This window comes from Podarcis erhardii, assembly GCF_964252035.2.
Source record: "Podarcis erhardii genome assembly, chromosome: 5".
In the NCBI taxonomy this organism is placed as follows: Eukaryota; Metazoa; Chordata; class Lepidosauria; order Squamata; family Lacertidae; genus Podarcis; species Podarcis erhardii.
The window spans coordinates 34,851,337-34,873,194 of record NC_138509.1 but is presented as its reverse complement, the minus strand read 5'-3'; the positions used below and the strand labels follow the sequence as shown (position 1 = coordinate 34,873,194).

The window sequence follows — 21,858 nt, the reverse complement described above, 5'->3', positions numbered from 1 at the left end:
AAACAAGGTTTAATGTTTTGTCTCTCTGTGTGTGCTTTAAACAAGCTACAGTACATAGTGCCACATTCTCAGTGGGGTTGCACAGATATAAACTGAGGCTGGTGTTGGGCCTGGCAAGGCGAGAGGGAATGAAAGGCTCCAGTGTTTAATCACTGGTATTTTTATCAGTTCTAACCCTAGAGAAGAATTTGTGTCAAATCCACCCGACTGGAAAAAAAACAAATGTTAGGTGGGGAGAAGCCTCTGAGGTTGAATTCCAAACAGAATTGGAATGCAGCAAATACTTTTACTGCTGTCAGAAAACTATATATGGAATATCCATTTTAGATGGCTGGAAAATGCCCAGACAGAAAAGTTCACTAACCTAATGTTATTAAAAAGGGAGGTGGGCACCCTTATAGAGATTAAAACCATGGCTGGGGGAGATGGATGCCCCACCCTTTTCCTGGATTGTTTTTTGCAGAAACATGCTGGGGTGACTTTCCCTCAGTTGTAGATTACATCATGCATTGCATGCAAAAGGCCCCATGTTCAGTTCCTGCCATCTCTAGCTAAAAGAATCAAGTAGCAGATGATGTGATAATCATATGCCTGAACATCTGGAGAGTGAGTCACTGTTAGTCACCCCTCACAAACCTTCAGAAGTTTTGGGCTTCAACTCCCATCAGTCCCAACCAGCATGACCAAGAAAGATGGGAGTTGTAGTTCAACAATTTCTAGAGGCCATCAGTTTGTGGGCTGGAAGAATAAATATTCTAACTGAGCATAAGGAAGCTTTCTATGTTTTTGCTTCAATGAGATTGTTTTTCTTTTTGCCTTGCCCCCTTTTACACGACTGTTTTCCAGCAGCTGCAGCTGCTGTGGGCTCCTCTTGGCTTTTTTGTGGCATGGAAGCCACTGCAGTGTCACCCTTCCCAAAGCTCAAGAAGATAGTGTCAAAAGTAAGAGTTCCTTTGGGAATAGTCTGCACTATGCCTCCTTCCCTTGCCAGTGCTGTTTTAGTTCCTTGCAAGGGTGATGCTGACATGGGAAAGAGCAGTGACATGGTCTTCTCCATAGCAGGCTCTCACACCACTAATGATATTTTCAGAAAGGGCAGAGAAGTAGGATTTTCATTTATGGCTGTTTTCACCTTGCTTTCATCAGGACAGCAGCAGGGAAGGAAAGGGTGGCCCTAGTGAAAATCAACCCCCTCCTTATGCCTGCTACTAATGGGGGGGGGGAGACCTGATTTGGTCCCCAGTGATATTTAGTGTCATGTGTAATGGGGCCTTAGTTACACTTGGGAAGGCTCAACTATTTGTTATTTTGACTTGAGGAGGATTGCAAACCTCTGGTCTAGAACAGAAGCTTAGTGGGGGTGGAAAGAGATCTGTGTTTTTTTAAAAAAGTTGTGCTGTTGCCATATTGTATTTTTGAAGCTGACCATTTATTCAGAAGTGAGGAACAACTAGCAGCCCAGTACCCAGCATTGCTCGGGAATTTTTAACCCCCCCCCAAAAAAACACCACCACCACCACTGCTGTTTTGAAATCAGTGATTAAAATTAGTACAGTTTTGAAAGGCTTAGCCCACCATCTTTATTCAAAAGGCTATCCAGTTGTATTGAAACATAGATTGATGATGCAGTGTAAGACGTCTAGTCAGTGTAAGAGGTCTAGTCCTTGCTTAAAGAAGCTAAAATTGGACACTGTGGGGTGGGGAGAAAAAGTGAGATCGGAATGGGAAGAATATGCATGTTGTTCAGTTACAGCTGAATTACAATCAGAAGTGACCTGCCAAACAGGTGAGAGCCACAAAACTAGCTTCCTGCCTGGTGGGTAGCAGCCACTTATCCGGAGCAGGAGGTGGTAGGGATGCCAGTGTGGTGCAAACGAATCAGCAAAAGCACCAGATTAGTTTCGCTGGTACCATTGCACTATGCCAACCTCCCTGCTGCTTCACTTCACCACCCGGTAAGCAACAGCAACCCATCTGCCAGGTAAGTGGCATGGTGGCTCTTGTCTCTCCTAGTGAATTTATGAATGTAAATTTGTGCCAACACCTTCATGGCAAAGTTGGGTTTTGAGGAGTGAAGTAGTATAGTAGAAGTATGCCAGGCACAGGGAACAGTAAGGGACAAAAATGGATTTATTTGAGGTGCAAGAGGTCTTTTTTTTGGGGGGGGGGCAGTTTGAAGGTTCTGGAGTTGGAAGAGTGAAGGTCACAGGCAAGGATTTATCGGAATATGCGCTAGACAGTAAGTAGAGAGGTAATACAGAGTCTTCATCATTTGATGGAGTTAAAAGCATGTCCTGCATCTCTTCGGTAATCCACAGATGTCATCATGAGTAAGCCATCCCCTTTCCCTTCCCTGTGTAGTTTACCCTCATGAGACAGCACTTTGCTTTGTCTGCCAAGCCTAATAACCGCATCTGGCTCCTAATAACTTCCTTGAATGAAATAAAAAGATGTAAATAATTAATATGTCTTAAATAATTCAAGCTCGAAATACAGTACATAAATTTAGCAAACTGACCATGATAATGAGTAATTATCCTTAATTAATCCATAAAGCTCACAGCTAGGAGGAAATTGCATATTAAAGTGATATGGTTCATATAGTTGTGTTAGTGGAAACTGGATTATAAAGTATAGGTCTGACAATATCTACTGTATATTTTGAAAAATGGTTTGTTTGTTCTGTCTGTGTTTGGATACCTCTCAGGATATTGTTGCAAAACTCATCTTGGGGGTTTCTGAGGTGGGGGTGTTGGCATTGCATTTGAACCCCAGCCGCCATTTGGAATCAATTTTCCTCCTTTCCCCCCTCTTATTAAAAAATAAAATGTTATTAAGATCTTCATAATACATTACAATAAAAAAACTAATCTAAGCAAAACCAGAAACTTAAAGAAGAAGAAGTCCTTTTTCATAGATGAATCTTAACTTGCCCCACATAGAGAAAGGTGAACCCTCCCAGGTTTTCACCTGGGGGCTTCCTTTTCTTCTCCCACCCTCCTACCCTGGGAGTTCTTCCCTTCCCCACATCACACTCAGGGATCTTCATCAACTATTCATCAACTTCAGTTGCATGTTAGCCCCTCTTTAATGCTGAATAGAGAACCACAAAAAATATAAAAGACCAGAGCAGAGGACAAACAAAAATAAAGCAGAAAAGGAAAGGGAACAAAGAGATAATATTATTAAAGGAAATAATATAGGAATAAAGAGGACAATAAAAGATATAAGTAAAAAGGATTTTCAACTATCCATGTCAGTTGTAGATACAATAATTCTTCAAAATAATCAAATGTTACTCCTCTGAATTCAAACCTCTGCTAGTGTTTAAAACTGCCCGTGTTTAAAACTGCCATAAAACCTGCCTTCTCTTTTGCTCCCTTCCCCTACTCTGACTTTGTGCAAATCCAGAATTGGGATGAGGCACTACAAATTCTCCAGTGGTGGCTCCATTCTGATTTCATGCAATCCACAATTATGATACCGTACTATAAATCCTTCAATGGGGACTGCACGATGGCAGCCTTACATTTTTATGTATATAGGAAGATACACCACTAACTATCAAAACTAGCTGAATAAAACCTTAATAGAATTATTGGCCAAAAGCCCGAATGAATAAAATACAGTCTTTACATGTTTCCTGGATGTAGTTAAAGAGGGGGATGGCCTGCTTTCCCTTGGGTGAGGTGGGGTGAGATCCATAGCCTAGGGTGCCACTGCCAAGAATGCCCTATTGTAGGTTCCTGTTCTTCATACTATTCCTGCTGGTGGGACCACTATTTGGCCTATGTCCTAGATCACAAATTTTGAGTTGAAAGGTATTGGAGAAGGCACTCTTTCATATATGTACTTGCTCCCTCAGGGGGAATGTTACATAGACCAGAACAGGTCAACATTCCAGTTACTGAACCTGTGTATTGTTGACCCACAGGACGACTGTCAGTGTCCAGATACTGATTCACCTGAATACCTTCTCTTGATTCAGGTAGAACCAAGAGATAGTATTGAATATCATCTGCATGCTGCATGCATATCAGCTTCCAATAGTTTTATATAGATCTTAAAGAGCAGTGGGGTTAGATGGCCCCTTGAGGAATGCATAGCACATATACATACCATGGACCTAAACAGTAGTCATTCAGTACTGTTCTTTGGTAATGAACCTGTAAGCAGAAGTTCAGTGTGATCCCAGAAGGATATCATAATAAGTGATAGCAAAAGCTGCAGAGATATCATGGAAAATCATAAGCGTGGCACTTTCACTATCTCTCTCTCTCAGGTTATCAGTGAGGGGGACTATGGCTGTTTTGGTACCATAACCAAGCCTGGAGCTTGACTGAAATGTGCCTAGATGAGTAACATGCCTTTAAAATTGCTCAGTATATAAAAGTTAAATTCGGTCATAGAAATCTGACAAAGTCATTTGACTTACGATCTTCAAATACTTCTCTAAAATATATGCTTATTTCATTCATTTTGAAAAGTTTGGATGAAAGATTGAAAGCCTAAAGGCAGGTTTGTGTTGCATTCCGGTGAAGTGATGTGATGACTCAAATATGGTCATGGAACACGAGACACTAGAGGGCACAATTGTACCTTCAGATTTTGTATTTTATCCTTCCCATAAATTAACACAGAAAGAAAATCTGATGAATGTGGTGCATGGTAAACCTACAGCCCATTTAAGGCAACAGAAAAAATGCTAAACAAAAAAAGCAACAGAAAAAAGAAAGGAGGGGAAATAACTTTCTGATTGTTTTCGGCTATAGTAAGAAGGAAAAACATGACATCCGCTTACCAGAAGGATAAAAATACAAATTATATTTGAAAAAGAGAAGTCAATGTATTCGCAAAAGAACAGTGACATTTAAGAAAAATGGCACAGAAGTTACACTATTGTATTTGAATGGCAGAAATGCATTATAAATCTATTTGCTGTTAGCCAGCCTATCATTATGAAAAAAGGCAAGATGTTGCAAGCATTATCTCTTTCATGATGTTATATCGGCAATACAACCACTAATAGAATGTTTAGTAACTAAAGTGAGAAAGCTTTTTGGCCTTGCAGATCTGCAGCTTTCATGAAATGTCACCAAAGCTATTTGATGCAGAATTGAAATAGTATGTTAGCTTTATAGCCTTAACAGAAGGGATAATTATCATGAGCCCTAAACGTATATTTAGAAAGCATGTAAAGACTTTTAGGAAGGTCATAGACTAAAAAGGTCACTTTGTATCCCTTAAAACTCTTTATGAATGCCATTCATGCCAAGTCACATTATAATAAAGGAATTTGTAGGTTTAAAAACTGAGTTTCACTTGGACACATGCCACTGTTCTGGGGCACTGTCTGAAGGCTCATGGAGCAGCACCCTTGTTGGAACTAAGTGGACCAGGCCTAGTCAGTGTTTAAATGAAAGATTGCCTGGGAGTCCAAGGTATGTTGCATTCAGTTCCATTAAAGAAAGGTATGAAATGAATGATGTAGTGATACTGTGCAGGACAAAAACAAGAATACCATTTCGGGGGGGGGGGGTAGTGGTGGCGGAATACGTCAAGGTGTGGCAAGCAGATAGATTGTCTGCAAGGTTTCACAGCTTGCGGTGCCCTCTAAAGGTTGAACTATGAATCCCATCATTCCTGATCATTTACTATACTGGCAGAGACTGGGAGAAATGTAGTTCAACAACAGCTAGAGGATGCCACATTTGCTACCCAGCTTTACAGCATATCTTTGATACCGTAATGGTTAGAAAGATGCTACTTTTTAAATGGCTAATATCACATTTTTGTCCCCCCCCCCCATGCTCCTGTGGAATCCCAGACTTCATGCAGGTTATAGGAGTAGCACCCTTTTATTACTTACGGTTAGTACACACTCCCTGTAGTCCCCTACATTGTATATTATTTGAGAAAGACAGAGTTGGGTAACTATGATCCTGTTCCCTCTTCTTCTTGATATTGTCATGCAGTGTGGATTGTGTCATTAAATATTTTACTGGAAACCTTGTACCTGGTGTTGCTTGGGAATTCTGAGAAACCACAACACAAAAATCAGGGCAGTTTTAAAAGCTTAACTTCACTATCTTGATCCAAAATGACATCTAATTATATCCAAACATAGACAAATATTTATTTATTACATTTAAATACTGCCTTTCATCCGGATATCACTGTGCAATAATATTGCAGCCATATTACGGATGAGTTGGAATGAGGCTGAAATATATCATGCCCATATTGTGGGGGTGGGGCTGAGACAGAGGCCCTAAAATGTAGTTTGTTCTTCATAGTCTTGTTGTGTTGGGTAGTTGAGCTCTATATGCTGAGAGAAACTGGCTTGTAACTTAGATGAAAGTACAAGTCTTGTTGCATTGCCACCTCTATTTTCCTCTCACCCCACTCACTTAAATGCAGATTCTGTGGGTTTGGTTTTTACTCCTCTCTCAGGATCAAAAAGTATCTGCAATATATTGGCTGTGAATCCTGGAAGACCTGCTCCCTGCCTTTCAGGCCCTGACTGACTCCAGCCACAGAAGCTGAACAGACTCTTGGGTTGGGATATTGTTTAGGGCATTTTGTTGGGATGTTCTAATGCTGTTATTATTGCTCTAATTGTTTAAAATGGTTTTTAACTTGTGTGTTTTAAAATTTGCTTTGTTATGATTAAGGAATGTAAGATGTTCCAGGGAAGAGAGGAGCAGGGGAGAGCAGGGGTGCCCCCTATCAAAGTAGTTCTGGGCAAGGGGTGGGGTGGGGTCACATTAGATAAGGGGCACACGACACAGGCAGTTGGTGACTATGCCATGCTCCAGCCCCTCCTCCAACCTGGGGAATTGCAGTTGTCCTACCAGCCAGCCCTTGGGTCTGCAGCTGCTGTTGTTGAATGCCAGGTCAGCTCTGACTAAGTCACCCCTCATCCATGGTGTGATTATGGATGAGGAGGCTGATCTGGTCTGTATCACTGAGGCTTGGCGACTGGCTCAGGACTCCATAGCTGCCATGACAACAATGGGGCTGTCCCAACATGTCACTGGCCCAACATATGTGGCAGGCCACACCGGACCTTGTTTTCTCAAAGGGATAGGGAGAGGATGATCTGAAAGTGGTGGATATTGCATCAGTCCTTGTCATGGTCAGATGCTTCTTTCAGCATCTTTTCCCTTCTGCAGAAGCAGGGGACTGATTAGGATGGTCCACTCTCAGAAGCTGATGAATTCAGTGGGTTTCCAGATGGCTCTGGGGGATTTTCTGACTGGTATGACTGGCACTCCTCTGGGACATCTGAATGGTTTGGGCTGATGATACAATTGTCCCTGAGTGCCCCCTCCCGCTTCATGGAGACTGCTTGGCTCCCTGGTATACTCCAGAGTTTAGGACAAGGAAACAAGCTGGGAGGCAGCTCAACCGTGAGTGGAGGAAAACTCTGGCTGAACCCACAATCCTTAGATTTAAAGACTCATGCTCACTGACTGAGCTATCCTTGCTCTTGCTAATGGTCCAGGGTGGCTGATAGTTTCTCAGTGGACTCTCATAGTTGGATAGTACCTGCATATCACTCTTCAGCTTTTAACAAGTTTATTCTTCCCACTTCCACCCCAACTGGGGAGTGTGTGATGATATAAAATATATTCATGAAGGGACGAAAGAAGCAGAGTGAGCAAGAAAGAGCTAAGAGTTAGGGTGTGTGCTCATTAGTGTCTTAGAGTGCAGTGAAGTTGTGATCTCTTGCCCCATGTGTTTCACAGCTCTTTATGCCCAAGCTGTTCACATCAGCATGATTTCGTTAGTGTCAATTTCATTTCTATTTGTGTACGCACCAGGGGACATCGATGGTGGTGGGATGTCTTTTACCCTATCCAAAAGTGTTTATACCTTGACTAGAGATGAAGAAGGAATGGCATAAGGACTCCAGTTGGTGTGAAGCTGGTTTGAGAAACAATACACCAAACAGTAGGATTTTATAACAAAGTAGAGGATACATATGCATTTTGGATAACATCATGTTAATGTGGGTTTAAAAAATGGCACTGGAAATGCAGTGAAGGTGCAGCAAACAGGAGTGTGAGCACAGTTTTAGTTGAAGGCTGGAAGCATCCTGAAGCACAGGGTATATTTATGGAGAATCTATGTGAGGCACCCAAGCTTTTGCCTGGCAGGAGCATGTATTGTGCTTGCTGCCTCTTGTGCTTTGGGTATTTTTGCCCTTGGAACTTCTTGCTATTTGGGAAAGTCAGGAGCATATAAATCTGCATATGGATCATTTACTTAAAAATTATCTTTCTGAGCCTACTTGGTTACTGTTCCATTACTTATACTGGTACTATAGGGGAAAAGAAAAGAAAATGCTATACTGGCACATCAACTAACACAGATGCTGTTTCCTGTGTCAGTTTATGTGTGAGAGCTTAAAAATGATCTATGAATTATCACTCCTATTCATGGATGCTTTGAGTCACATGCTGCTTCCTCCATACACTGCAATCATAATGCCACTCCATATAAAGATCCTAATGTCTGAAGCAGTCCTTTTACTTCTACAGTCTTTCTCTCTCTTTCTCTCTCTCTCTCTCTAAAAAAGAGGAAAATGAATGGGTGAATGGATGGCTGGATGTGGTGCTACTGATAAACCCGCCTTTGCTCAGGGGACAATCAAGCTGTCAGTCATAGGCCAATGGTCTATGAGGGAAGGACTGTGTAGCAGGAGCTGCCCTGTCCTCCAGGCTTGGACCAGAAATGTCACCAGGATATGATCTGGTGTGGGGGAGGGTGCTTAGGAGAGAAACTGCTCTTCATCAAGGGCATGACAGCCAGAACCACCCAGTGGCGTAGCGTGGGGGGTGCAGGGGGTGCCGGCCGCACCGGGCGCAACATCTGGGGGTTAGGGATAGGGTTAGGGTTAGGGGGCGCAAATCCAGGGTTAGGGGGCGCAAATTACTTGCCTTGCCCCGGGTGCTGACAACCCACGCTACGCCACTGGAACCACCACTGACATTGGCGAGGAGTTGTTACTCTTCTAAACATCCAAAATCTTCATAGACAGAACTGTATAATTTGCATTGCAAGAACCATAACTTGAAGCATTGTGACTTGTGCTTGAGCTTGCTTTCCGTTCCCCATTCCATTTTTGGGGTGTTGCTTCTTTTTTAGATTATGAGCTTGAGGGCATGAACCATCTTAGGACTGATTCTTGCAAGTTGCTCTGATACCTTTTTTGGCTAAATGGCATGGAATAGATGCAATCGCATCAATCAATCAATCAATCAATCAATCAATCAATCACAGGTAGACAACCTGAGGCTTCCAGCTTCATTTTATGTGCCCTACACGATACCTCAAGTTCCTTCCTTATTATTTGTTTCAACCTCCTGCTTTTTCTGGGCCTTTTAGAGCACACCCCACTCTTTCTATGTAATTTTACGCAATTGTAAGGGGCAGTGTTTTATTTGATATAAAAATTAACTGATGTTTTAAAACCTTTTCAGATTATATTGCTTGGGAAACTTTTTTTTTTTACACTGCATCATCCATATGAGAACAAATGTGTAGGATTTTGTCAAGGGTATGTGTGGAGGACACTGAAGTCAGAAAAGCATTGCTTTCACTTTTTTTGCCAGAACTGTAGTTGTATTTATCTCTTGTACTAAAAAAAACCAACAACCCCTCTTCCTGCTTACTTGAGAGTAATCCTGTTAAACCTACCACCAGCATGCAGCCCCCAACAGATTTTCCTTTCAACAGAAGAAAGATTGTCTACCCCTTGGGTAGTTAGTAGTATTCTTAGGACTTCTGTGCTTGGAATGCTAAGAATGTGAATTTTCATAAACGCTTTCTGGAATTAATGAGTATGCAGAAATGCTTGAGAACATGACTGTAGAATAGTGTAGCGTCTTAAAGGCAAAAGGGTAGAATATTAAGATATATTACAATTATTGGTAAAACTCAGTGCTTTGTAGGTCATTATTGAGGAACATACAGGGAAGCGGTAGCAGTATGCATGGCATACTATAATTACAAAATATTTACTTGGACCTGGATTGTCAGGACTGAGGAGCATTGCTCATTGCATGTGCGTATGCACAAGAATGTTATGTCAAATGTTGCCAAATTTGGAACTTTGTGTAGGCTGAAGACCGAAAGAGATGTTGTTCTCTTTAATTCTAGGACACTAACACTAAGGATGGGAGGGGGAAAGAATGTAATGGCTGATTGCAATAGTCCTCTGTGGTGAAACACAATAAAGTCAACTTAAAAATAAAATTAAAAAATCCAACTGTGTTTCCCCCCCACATAAAGACTTTAGGGTTATCTGTACATTAAGAATACATTTTCATTAAAAATGAACCGGGTTACTAAACCAACCTCTTGTCAATTTTCAACATACAATCTTATGATCAGAGGAATTAAAAGGAGACATGTTTTTTAGAACTTAAAATCAGTTTTTCCTGCTATAAGTTTTGATGGAAACAGCAGAACTTGGGTTGTTTTTTGTTTTGATTTTAGCATTGTCTTCTGTAATTAAAGCAAGTGCCTAGCTCTATGACAAGTACAGAGTCAGCCCTATACATGTTGGTGCTATTCCCCTTCTTCATCTTTACCTACTTTGGTTTTCATACAGCAGAGATAGTTGCCTACTAACCACACTTCTTCTGCTACCCTAAGTCCAAAAACATGGCAAAGTCAGGAATTTAAAAAATGGCTTAGCTGTTGTGATGTCACAGGGGGATGACATTCTGGGGCCTCATGATTGACTGCTTAGACTTAGATAGAGGCAGCGTACACACCATACATGTAAAGCACCCACCTAGAATCCTGGGAATTTGAGAGTGCTGGGAATTGTAGCTCTGTTAGGGGAAAGCTACAGTTCCCAGGATTCTTGGAGGCAGATGTTCTTTAAATAGATGGTGTGTTCATAGTTTGGAGTGGGCAGCATGTACATTGGGGGCTGCTGGAGAACTCTGGGTGATTTGCAGCAGATTGACAGAATTTCTGACTCAAAATTGTTTTAACAATAGCAACAAAGGTGCCTCCTCCTGCCCTAAACTAAGACAGTTTGGGGAAAGAAGAAACATGGAATACATTTTGGTTTAATGGAATGTAAACTCAATTCTAGTACTGAGACAGATTTCTGGGCTGCACACATACTGAGATGCATCCTGTTCCTTAATTCTACATGTATGTCCATACTCACTCACCCCATCCCACCAGCTAGGCTTAGGAGTAATATGTATTTGAATTACAGCAAGCAGAGGGCTGTGTGTGTGTGTGTACACAAACACACACACTTTTTGTAACTGTCATCCTGTACAATATTAAATGCAGAATTGCAACTTTTATCTCACTGACATAATGTTCATTTATAAAGGATCCACTTCCGAGTATAAGAAATCAGCTCTTCTGAGGACTTGCTATGTAACACATGGGCCTAGTTGATTATAAATTATAGCAAAGTGGTCTATTACTGGCAGGAGGAGATAAGGTGTGCTGCTGGGCTTAGAAGGCTGTTGGATGAGTAGTCCGGAACTCCAGACATCAGACGTTGATAGTACAGCTAAGACTGTTGGTACTGGAAGCTAGCAAGAGCAGAAGCAATAAAATATAAAATGAGCTATTTATACATACATATATATAATGACTAAGGTATCTATGAATGTCTTTCCATTTCCTGATATGACTTACAGTTGTGGTTTTTCTTAAATTTGTTATTCTAAACTGTTTTATTATTGTCTCACAGCTACAATAAAAATGTATTCTGCATTTTGTAAGAATTGCTGTAGGCTTCTGGAAATGGGAGATGACATTTCTGGTGTTGTGAGATGAGTTACGTTGAGTGCAGATGCTTGATCTTAGCTGCCACAGCAAATAATGCTTTGAAAGTAAACAATGCCACAGTGGTAACACGAAAGCTAGTGTACAAATAAATTTGATATATTTTACTCAGCTGTGTTATAACCCATATTTATGCATGAGATCGCCTAACATGATATTGAAGGGTGATGCTACAAAGATGCTATTGAAAGCTTCAGGAGCAAAATGTTGAGGAGGGAGGTTGCCATATATATTATACATTCATTTAGGAAATTCTGACTTTGTTTCATACAACCAGCTTTAAAAATATATCAGAAACAGTTAGGTCAAGAATAGGTTGAGAACCAAAGGCCAGGTGAAATATTAAGCTAGGAGCTGTTTTTCTGATACCCTGCTCCTGCAGGGGTGTGAGACTGAACTTCTACAGTCAGGTTACAATGTCCTGGGAGGGAGGGAGGTTGCAATGAAGTAGAGCCAACCAACACCAAGGAAAAAGTTGGGTCTACAGTAAGCCCTCAAAGCTGTGGCGGAATAATCTTTGCTGCTCACACCAGAGAACTTAGGGATCAGCTGCCTTACTAAATCACCTGTTCTGGCCAACTACTGCCCAATAACCTTTTTACATCTAGTTTGTGGCTTCACAGACCCAACCCACAGCTTGGGTTGCTTGGATATAGGAATCGTGAATGGCAAACAGCATGAATTCCTGCCCAGCAGGTTTAAAGTTCCAGATCCTTTGGAGGGTGAGTGGTATTAATGACACTTACAGATAGGGTGAAGTACAAGATAGGCAACTCAGGTGTCTACCTAAGCAGCTGAATTAGGTAGTAGAAGACTGGGGTAGTGAACTGAGGCAGTAATGTGGGGGAACTGAGGCAGCTGGGGGGAAAGGTGCTGGCCTTGTTCTCTCCTTGCTGTACTAATATTTTACTTACATAGAGGCTTTTTTTTGTTTTTGTGTGTGAGTGTGTGTGTGTGTGTTATTTTTAAAAAATGTTATGAAGCACTGAAAAGTGTGGTTGCTGAGGCCAGCTCTGTATACACAGCAGACTGAAAAGTCAGAATCCTGACATGATTGAGTAGAGCAGGGGTAGTAGTCAACCTTTTCATACTTACTGCCCACTGAAGCACCTTTCTTGATGGTAAAATTTCCTTACTGCCCATCAGTGCTTGGTGGAAGGATGATTCAGCTTGTGCCGTGGAACCCCCTACTGCCCACTTAGAATCCTGAAATGGTAGGGACCAGGTTGACAACCCCTGGAGGAGAGTATTCCCAGCTGAGGCATGTAAAGGCCCTGCAAGCAAAAGTTACACATCAGAGACAGATGCTTTAGCTCTGCTCATTCCCTGCTCTGCTAGTGTTCTATCTGCAGGGACTTCTTCAGGTAGGAAAGCAGCACTCAAGTGCAGCCTAAAGTGGTATGGTCCATTCTCCAACTCATTCCCAATTAGTTCAGTTGCATGTGCAAACAATGCCTCAAGAGTCTGGACCTTTAAGAAATTACAAGAGCACAGAAGTGGTAGAGTTAGGAGTAGTCTGTAAATGAACAACTGATGGTTCAAAAGTTTCCATTGCCCGCTAGTTACAAACCCTCCAACATTTTTCCAGTGTAAATAGGGACATTGTATTTAACAATAACAACAACACTCTGAGCAGTGTCCAACATACGTAAAAACATAACAAAACATCAAACATTAAAAATAACTTCCCTGTGTCTTCTAAAGGTTGTATAGCAGGCATGGCCAAACATGGCCCTCCAGATGTTTTGGGACTACATTCCCCATCATCCCTGACCACTGGTCTTGTTAGCTAGGGATGATGGGAGTTTTAGTCCCAAAACATCTGGAGAGCCTAGTCTGGTCATGTCTGTTGTATATAGTTACTTATCTCCTTGGCTCAGGAACCAGATAACTGCCACACCCACCAACATTTCTCCAATGAAAATAGGGACATCCTAAGGAAAAGCGGCATATTCCAGGATCAAATCAGAAACCGGGATGGCTTCTGTAAATCTGGGACTGTTCCTGGAAAATAGGGACACTTGGAGGGTCTGTAGTTATCAGTTCTTCCTTTTGTTGCTGAATTAACCTATTTCCACCTATGCTTAGTTCTAATGTCAGCTAAAGTTTTTGTGAGTCTGAATGAGACAAATACTATTCTATTTTGGAACCAGATCTGGCTATATGAAAGTATCTAAAGCTGATTTTATTTATTTTATTTTTTATAGAATAACCTAATAAAAACATTTCAAAACATGCCATGGTTGGCTCATGCAAGGTTTCTGACTGAATAAACAGCATTGTTTGGCTTAATTATCTCCTGCACTAAAGTGATTACCTGTCTCTGAGACTTGTTTCATCTCAGCTAAAGAAACACTGCATGAGGCTTTCAGTTATGCTCATGGCTCATTGCTGTATATTAACTTTTATCTTTTTACAATCTTATAGAAAATAGCACAGCAAATTGGGCCCTCTGGATTTGTCTTTTGGAGACTGATTTGAGCATGTATGTATGTACATAATTCAAATGCTCAATCATGGAATGATTTGCACACACATGTGATGTCTCAGTCCTTGTGTGTGGATCAGTGTGTTGTTGCAAGTGTGTGTGTGTGTGTGTGTGTGTTTAAAAGGAGGGCAATTAGATATAAACTACAGTAGTACCTCGGGTTAAGAACTTAATTCATTCTGGAGGTCCATTCTTAACCTGAAACTGTTCTTAACCTGAGGTACCACTTTAGCTAATGGGGTCTTCCGCTGCTACCGCACCGCATCCTGAAGCAAAGTTCTTAACCCGAGGTACTTTTTCTGGGTTAGCGGAGTCTGTAACCTGAAGTGTCTGTAACCTGAAGTGTCTGTAACCTGAGATGCCACTGTATATAGAATAGTTCTGCAGCATGAAAATGTACACAGGACAGAAATAATATTTAATATGCAGGACTGGTAACTGCTTGGATTTGGCTGGATCTTGATTCATGTTCTTACTGTTTCCCCACTAAAAGTGTTGTTTTTGTCCTGCAGCATGTCTCTCTGCTACATTCCCTGTGCCTCCCTTTCCTGCGTGCACACATGCATCAGCAGTGCTGCATCCTTTTCTTGGTGCCCAGGGCATGCATGCCAGGTGGGGGTGGGGCATGGAGGGTCAACAGTACCCACTGAGCCAGCCCAGGCCTCACCGTCAACACTACTGGGCTTGCACACATGGGGTGCGGAGGATTCACAGAGCCCATGTGCCACTTCAGCCCTGCCCACTGTAGCCAAGCAGGGCTACATTGTGCCCCAGCCCACCCATGCAGGAAGGAGGCAAGCCCTTGGTGGGCAAATCCCCCCAACACTGGCCAGGCGGCCATTCAGCAAGGCAGCCGGGGATGCGGTGGCGAGGCCAGGCTCCAAGGCCCAGACCCCCAGTGGCAGGCAGGGCAGGATGGGGATCCTTGCATGCGGACATCTGGCTCGTGCCTCCTAAAAATTGTGTGCCCGGCGCTATGACCCCCCAGGTCCCCCCGCACACTGTGTCCCTGGTGCACACCCATCTGCGCATACATTTGCATTACAGAGCTGCTTAAGGATGGGTATAGCAAGCTATCCAGACGGACATTTTACTGAAGCAGTTTAACTATGCTGCTGTTTTTCTTCTACCCCACAAATTCATCAAGGATGAAGGGATCTACCATATTCAACAACAATAATAAACAGGGAGAAGTTGGTCTTTGTGAACATATTTTCCCTTTTATGTTATTTATTATTTTGGGAGGTGCAAGGAAAAACAAAAATAACATTATCTGTTTATTTTACAAAGCATGGGATGATAGAACAGAGGCAGAACCAACTAATTTTATTTGCAAGTGCAGTAATGCTTCAGTTTTAAATTGCGTGACTGCCATTCATTTTTGCTGTTCTTGTATTATGGCTCTAATGAGATATAAAAAGCTATAGTTATAGCTCAGTGCATCATTTATTTTTAGTCACTGCAGCAGGTGTCTTTTTTTCTTTCTATTGTAGCATAGATTTGGTCTCTCTCTAACCCCCTCCTCTTTGTGAGCCATCTGCTTTTAGTTATCTAAACTCTTCCTTGGTTTCAGAATACCATTCTTGGCCAGGTAGCCTTGAACAGACATTTGATCAAACAAATGCTATCTCTAAACATTCTTTCTAAGCAAGAATCTACATTTTGAGGTGATTTCAATTATTTCACAAAGTCATATAGGTCATAAGATGAGTCATATATGTAATTTTATATGCCTTGTGTTACCCGTGACCTGCAACCAACCCTTCAGATTCTGTTGGTTATTACTCTCTCACACTCTTATAACCTTCCATAGTAGAGGTGGGAACAAGTAGATTTCCCCCCTCATATTATTGCATTGGATGTTAATTTATAGCAGATGAACAGGTAAAAGGTGAAAATGCAACAGTATCAATATATGGAACATTTCTTTCAGAGATACCAGAAAGGCAAAATTCATTCCATGCATTTGCAAATGCAGCAGTAATCTTGATAATTGAATTATCTTGAATAGAAAAATCTCCATGATGCAACGGTCATAGAAGACCCGTTGTTGACTCCTTGCATTGAGCTCCTTGCATTCCAGTGCTGCAGGAAGATAGTGGCAAACGGTTTGCCTGCTTTGCAGTTGGTTCCGGCTACTAGGCCTGGGTGATACCTGGTTTTCAACATCTCAATATATCACCAGCTAAACATCATGATACACCCTTATATTATGATGTCTGAAATAAGGATGAAGCTATGTAGAGGCATTGGATGGCCTCATGGTTCTCCCCACATAGTGATCTTTGCAAAGTGCATGCAGAAACACGCACAGACATCATGATTCATAATATATTGCCAGGTCAAAAATTATGAAACCAATATCATATCAGACTTCAGACTGGTTTTGGATGATATATCTACCAGTCCTACCGGCTACTGCTTTTCTCCCAAGTATGCAACATAGTACGATAGGTCAGTGGGAGACTGAGAAATGGTGGCTTGCTGAAAGCCATCTCGTAAATTCATGGTTGAGACGAGATTTGAATCAGGCTCACATTCTGATTAGCCCTTCTCGAACATCAACTCAAGTGTCGGCCCAAAACATTTTGCTGCATAAAGCAGAGCCTAAATGGCATCCCCCTTCCCACTATAATATACTTTTAAACTGCCTTGCTGCACAGTTTAGATGCCAACTCCTGCCTTTATCCAATCCCTCGTTTTAATGCTGTCTGAAGCAAGTTGTTCCAGGCTGCTACATGGCAAGGCTAGCCCTGCAGCAGTTCTAGGGCCACTGAATCCTAGGAATGCCTATATCATTTGCAGTTTGTGATTTGCATTCTAAGACAAAATAATGTGTGTGTGACTGGAAGGGGGGCAGGGCTTGCTTGGAAAGGGGGGAGTTGCACAAAATTATTCAATCTACACAATTTCCCTTTTCTGTCTCCTAGCCCTCATGACCCATCCTGCATTGTTTAGGAGGGCCCCTGATCTTCTGGAGAGACTTTTCAGGGTACTGTAAATGGAGGGGGGGGGACAGGAAGCCTTATTCAAATGAACTTGTTGAGTTGACTTATCTTAAAATCCAAGCCAATGTACTTCATTATATTTTTGTTTTCATAATCTTTCAAAACCAAAGAACCAGCATCCTTATGGATCATTATCTGTGTGAGAATTATAGATTGGGTGAGCTGTATGTGCACAGGTTTCTATGCCCAGAGCTGTCAATTAGTTGTTACAGAATACCATTGGGTATGTGCTGTTTCATAAATCATATCATTCCTGACCTTCTATGCTTGTTATGGGATTATTGATTGTATATAATGGTTTGGGCTCCCCCCTTGATTAATATTCAAGAAGCCCACTCTATAAAACACTTTTTCTATGACGTTTGAATAAATCAATATACGATTATTCTTAAAAAGTTATGGTATTGGGATGTATGTGCTTTGCAGCAATAGTCTTAGTTTTGCTGGTTCTGCCTGATAAATATTATGACAGTAATCACTTTTCATTGTGGGAGAGAGAAAGAGAAGGATGATGTGTTCTGAGATGAGCTGAAAGAAGGAATGGCTACTTTCATAATATCTAGCTATTTAACTTATTTTCTTCTTGCATGTAGATGACTGTACTCACACCACAGTTATGTAGTTCAGTAATGATGTGTTGCGCTGCACAGACCTTTGTGTAGGATTCCAGCCCCACAAGTATTTTGTGTCTTGTACTTTGGCAGACTGAGTTGGTTTTATTTCATGGTGGTTAGGTTTTTTTCCTTTCATACAGAAAGAAATCTCTCTGATGTTAAGCATTTCTTTATAGCATTAATTGCAAACCCTTTGATCTTAGCAAGGCATTAAAGAATGTGGCTGTGCGGATTGTCTTTAGAAGGACATCCACAAACCACTAAGATTCAAATGTACAGACCTTTAGTAACCTAAATTTTTGGAAATTCCAGTTTTATCATACTATTGTGAAACTTGTAATGGGGATGGAAGGGGCTGGGAGGAACTAAAATATGTCTCTTGAGAAATGTATGTCAGAAAATGAAACCTGCCTTGTAGACTATAAAAACAGAATGACTATCTGTCCTTCTGCAGTTTCATTAATCAAATCATCTTGAAATACTTTGAATGGAGTGCTTGACCTGCTTTTGGTGTCTCTACCACACTTACTCTGCTTTAAAGGAGATAAATTCAATGGAGACAAGGGCAAGAGGAACACTGCTTCATCAACCGCAGGCTGCCCTCAGCCAAACCCCATCTGCCTGCCTTCTTACTTACAACCAGCCTAGTTGGTGGCACTTGCTGGCTGGCGGTCTCTTCCGCCATAGTCTCTGGGTTGCCTCTGTAGAACTCAACAGAGGGGAGGATGGAGATAAAAGCAGATTTAGGTGGTGCCAGCTATCATTGGCTCTAGCTCTGACCGTGATTTGCTCTGGCTCCTTATTCTGTGATTGCAAAGTTTTCCCTGGACTGTTCAGTGAAGAACTTGGTCAAAGGCTTTGTGGAAGTCTGAACATACAATGTTTACCAGATTCCCCCCCCCCCCCGCCCCATCTACATGCTCATTGATACTATTAAAAGAATCCTGAGAGATGTGGCTCAAGATTGTTACAAGTTGTTTCAAACACTTACAGCTGATTTTGATAAAATGTTTTTCTCACATGAATACTCATGAAATTATGCATTTGCTTGTGAAACCGTACAAGATGAGCACTTGGAGTACTTCCAGAGGTTGAAAGCAAGTTATTCATCTGTAATATGAAGATTGAAACAAACATCACATTACAGATGTTTACACAAAATAGTCTTGCCCTTCTATGGACCCCAGCACCATGCACAAATACTCCCCCAAGCCTGCATTTGATAGCATCAAGACCATTAACTCCTAGGAAGCTGTACTGTGATTTCAAAGATGACTTCATAATATACCTGTCATTCCACACACCAGTCAACCACAGTCAGTCCACAAACTTTCCTGCCAAGAGACTCATGGGAAATGATTGCTTGATTTAAAACATTTGTTGCCCTGTCTTTCTGCTATAGTATTCAAGGCAGCTAAAAATGATTGAAACAAACAGTATTCTATAAATAATTATAAAGATTTTAAAAATAATCAAAAAAGAATATTTAAGAAGGGGAAATGCAATTCCCATTGCATCACTTGGATTCAAAGCAAAGATGAACTATAGCTGAGTAGAATCAGTATACTAATTAATGTCCCAGCGCTACTTGGCACTTTCTGTCAGGCAGGAACAAAGCCACCACAAAACAGAGCTACTAGGGGAGTGGCTGCTTTAACCTTGTACTTTCAACCCTTTTTCTGCTCAAAACCTTAGTCTCACCAGTCTCTCTCACTAACACACACACACACACACACACACACACACACAGGGATTGTCCCAGGGAGATTCAAAAATCTTGCCTCTCCACTCTGGCTCAGAGTGGCTATGAGCCCATCCGCCTGCTTCTTGGGCCGCTCCTCCGTTCCTCTGGATGCCTCGGTAGAGGAAGTCCTGCGAGAGAGAGTTTCAGGAAAAGGGAAGGAAGGAAGGAAGGAAGGAAGGAAGGAAGGAAGGAAGGAAGGAAGGAGGCAGAAGGGAAAGCAGCAAGCAGAGGGAATGAGGAAGCAAAGGAAACAGATAGACGGACTGGTGGAGGAGGAGGGGAGACAGAGCAGAGCAGGTCTAATCCTAATAGATGCAGAGAAAATCCCTGATGGGGCATGAAAGGTGATGAAAAGCTAACTTGTTGAATTTCTGGTACATGATCTCTCCCAGCTTTGGATATGCTTATACAGCTCTTTGCCAAGGACACAAGGAATGGGGGATGCCAATATGGCCTAGATACAACTCTACAAACAGAAATGGTGCCTATACTTTCCAGCGGGGAAGGGGGTGGGGGAGTAGAAGCCACTGAGGTATTATTCTGAGCAGAAGAACATAGCTGGTGGGAGCAGAGGACAGCTTCTCTTCTTGCTAGTCCTCCATCCAAGGATGTTCTTTCTTTAAAAATGAACTGTATGTGTTGTTTGTAGTCTCTTCCATCAGAGTCGAAGCATTTCTAAGAATCCAGCCCAGAATTCAAAATCTTCACAGATCTTTCTTCTAGTACAAGAAAGTTCTGTAAGAAGGGATTATAGTGTTATCTGCTCGTGTTCATAGATCTTTCTTGCACAATCCATGTCAATTTTCCGTTGTAACGTAACATTTTTCATGAGTGTTCCTCCATGGAGGAAAAATGTCAAACCTCATTGTACGCCTGTTCTTCATAAAGCTATGAGCAAACCTGCCAGCTCAACTACTTTGAAGTGTACATTTCTTCACTAGGGGCATATTACTTTCATGCAGGTACCCTCCCTCCAAATTTGTCACAAACAGAAACATCACATCTGTCTTTACTGACACAGCTGCCCTCATTATGGTGTTTGGGAGACAAATGTAATCTTTGTTCCAGTGCATCAAGCCATTCTAAAAATGCAAACAATAAATAACTTTAAGAGAGTTAGGTGAGGAAAGTACTCATCTCTAAGAACAGAAAAAAATGCCTTGCTGTATCTCACTGAAGACCTACGTTGTCAGCCTCTGCCTTCCATTAGCTCCAGCCGGAATGGCCAAGGGTCTGAGATGGTGGGAGCTGTACTCCAGCAACACCTGGAGGGCCACAGATGTCCATTACACACCCCTGTCCTGTCTAAACCAGCACTGTGTCCAGAAACAGCCAACCAATTACCACTGGGAGCCAACAACCAGAGAATGATGAATACTGCCACCCTCATTGTTAACAGTTTATAATCTGGCTCTACTGCCTCAGTACATGGAAGTTCAAAGTTTAGCTGTGATGGCTAATGCCATTAGATAATACATCTCTCCTGCCAATTACCTTTACCTTATGGGAGTATGCCATTTCAAACTCTTGATATTTGCACCTTGGTTTATTTAAACCTTAGTACTGAACACTTGGTTGGCAGTAGCTAAATGTGTGAACTGTACTGAAAAAGCATTTCACTTGAGACAATGTGAGGAGATACTAAAATTCTGTGATGGTAACTAATAATAATGATGATGATAATAATAATAGGGGCCACTAGGGGGCGCATCAGAAGATGGCTGACAATAACATCTCTCCGACCCACACGAGGTAATTTGGAGGCTATGATGGGAGTAATTAGCCTCCCTACCCCCCCCCAGGATGGTGGGGGGGACTGCCCTTGCCTGCTGTGCCCTATACCACCCCTGAATTTGTGGGGATGGGGGCACTAGGCACAAAGCCCTCCTGTGGGATTCCGGCACTCCTGGACGCCCTCCCTGATCCGCGCCACTAGCTGCAAGAACTTCAAAAGAAACAATTTGGATGAAGGAATGCACATATCTTAAGGAAGGAGGGGGAGTAAAGACTGCTAACAGAAGAGATCTCTGATAAAACAAGACAAGAATAAAACATGAGAAGATACGCCAAGATACTGTATGGCAAATGACTGATGGGGGAGGGGGAAAAACTTTCCTTTCTTTCCTTATGTGATTAAACAAGAATCCCCTCCCCTCACAAGTCAGAATTGTC

General features: G+C 41.9%; 1 protein-coding gene and 1 long non-coding RNA gene across 4 annotated transcripts in view; one reads left to right on the top strand and one right to left on the bottom strand.

Moving 5' to 3' along the window:
- PRKG1 (protein kinase cGMP-dependent 1) overlaps positions 1-21,858 on the top strand; it is a 652,365-nt gene that overhangs the window by 103,004 nt on the left and 527,503 nt on the right. The gene's annotated exons all lie outside the window — the stretch shown is intronic.
- On the bottom strand, positions 2,167-10,849 carry LOC309343316. 2 transcript variants are annotated; one of them, XR_014157239.1, is made up of 4 exons: positions 10,606-10,849; positions 5,870-6,035; positions 4,120-4,166; positions 2,167-2,432 (listed from the first exon to the last, which is right to left on the bottom strand). It is a non-coding gene; the product is annotated as an uncharacterized lncRNA (long non-coding RNA). The 2 variants fall into 2 exon arrangements; XR_014157240.1 differs by lacking the exon at positions 10,606-10,849 and adding an exon at positions 6,832-6,850.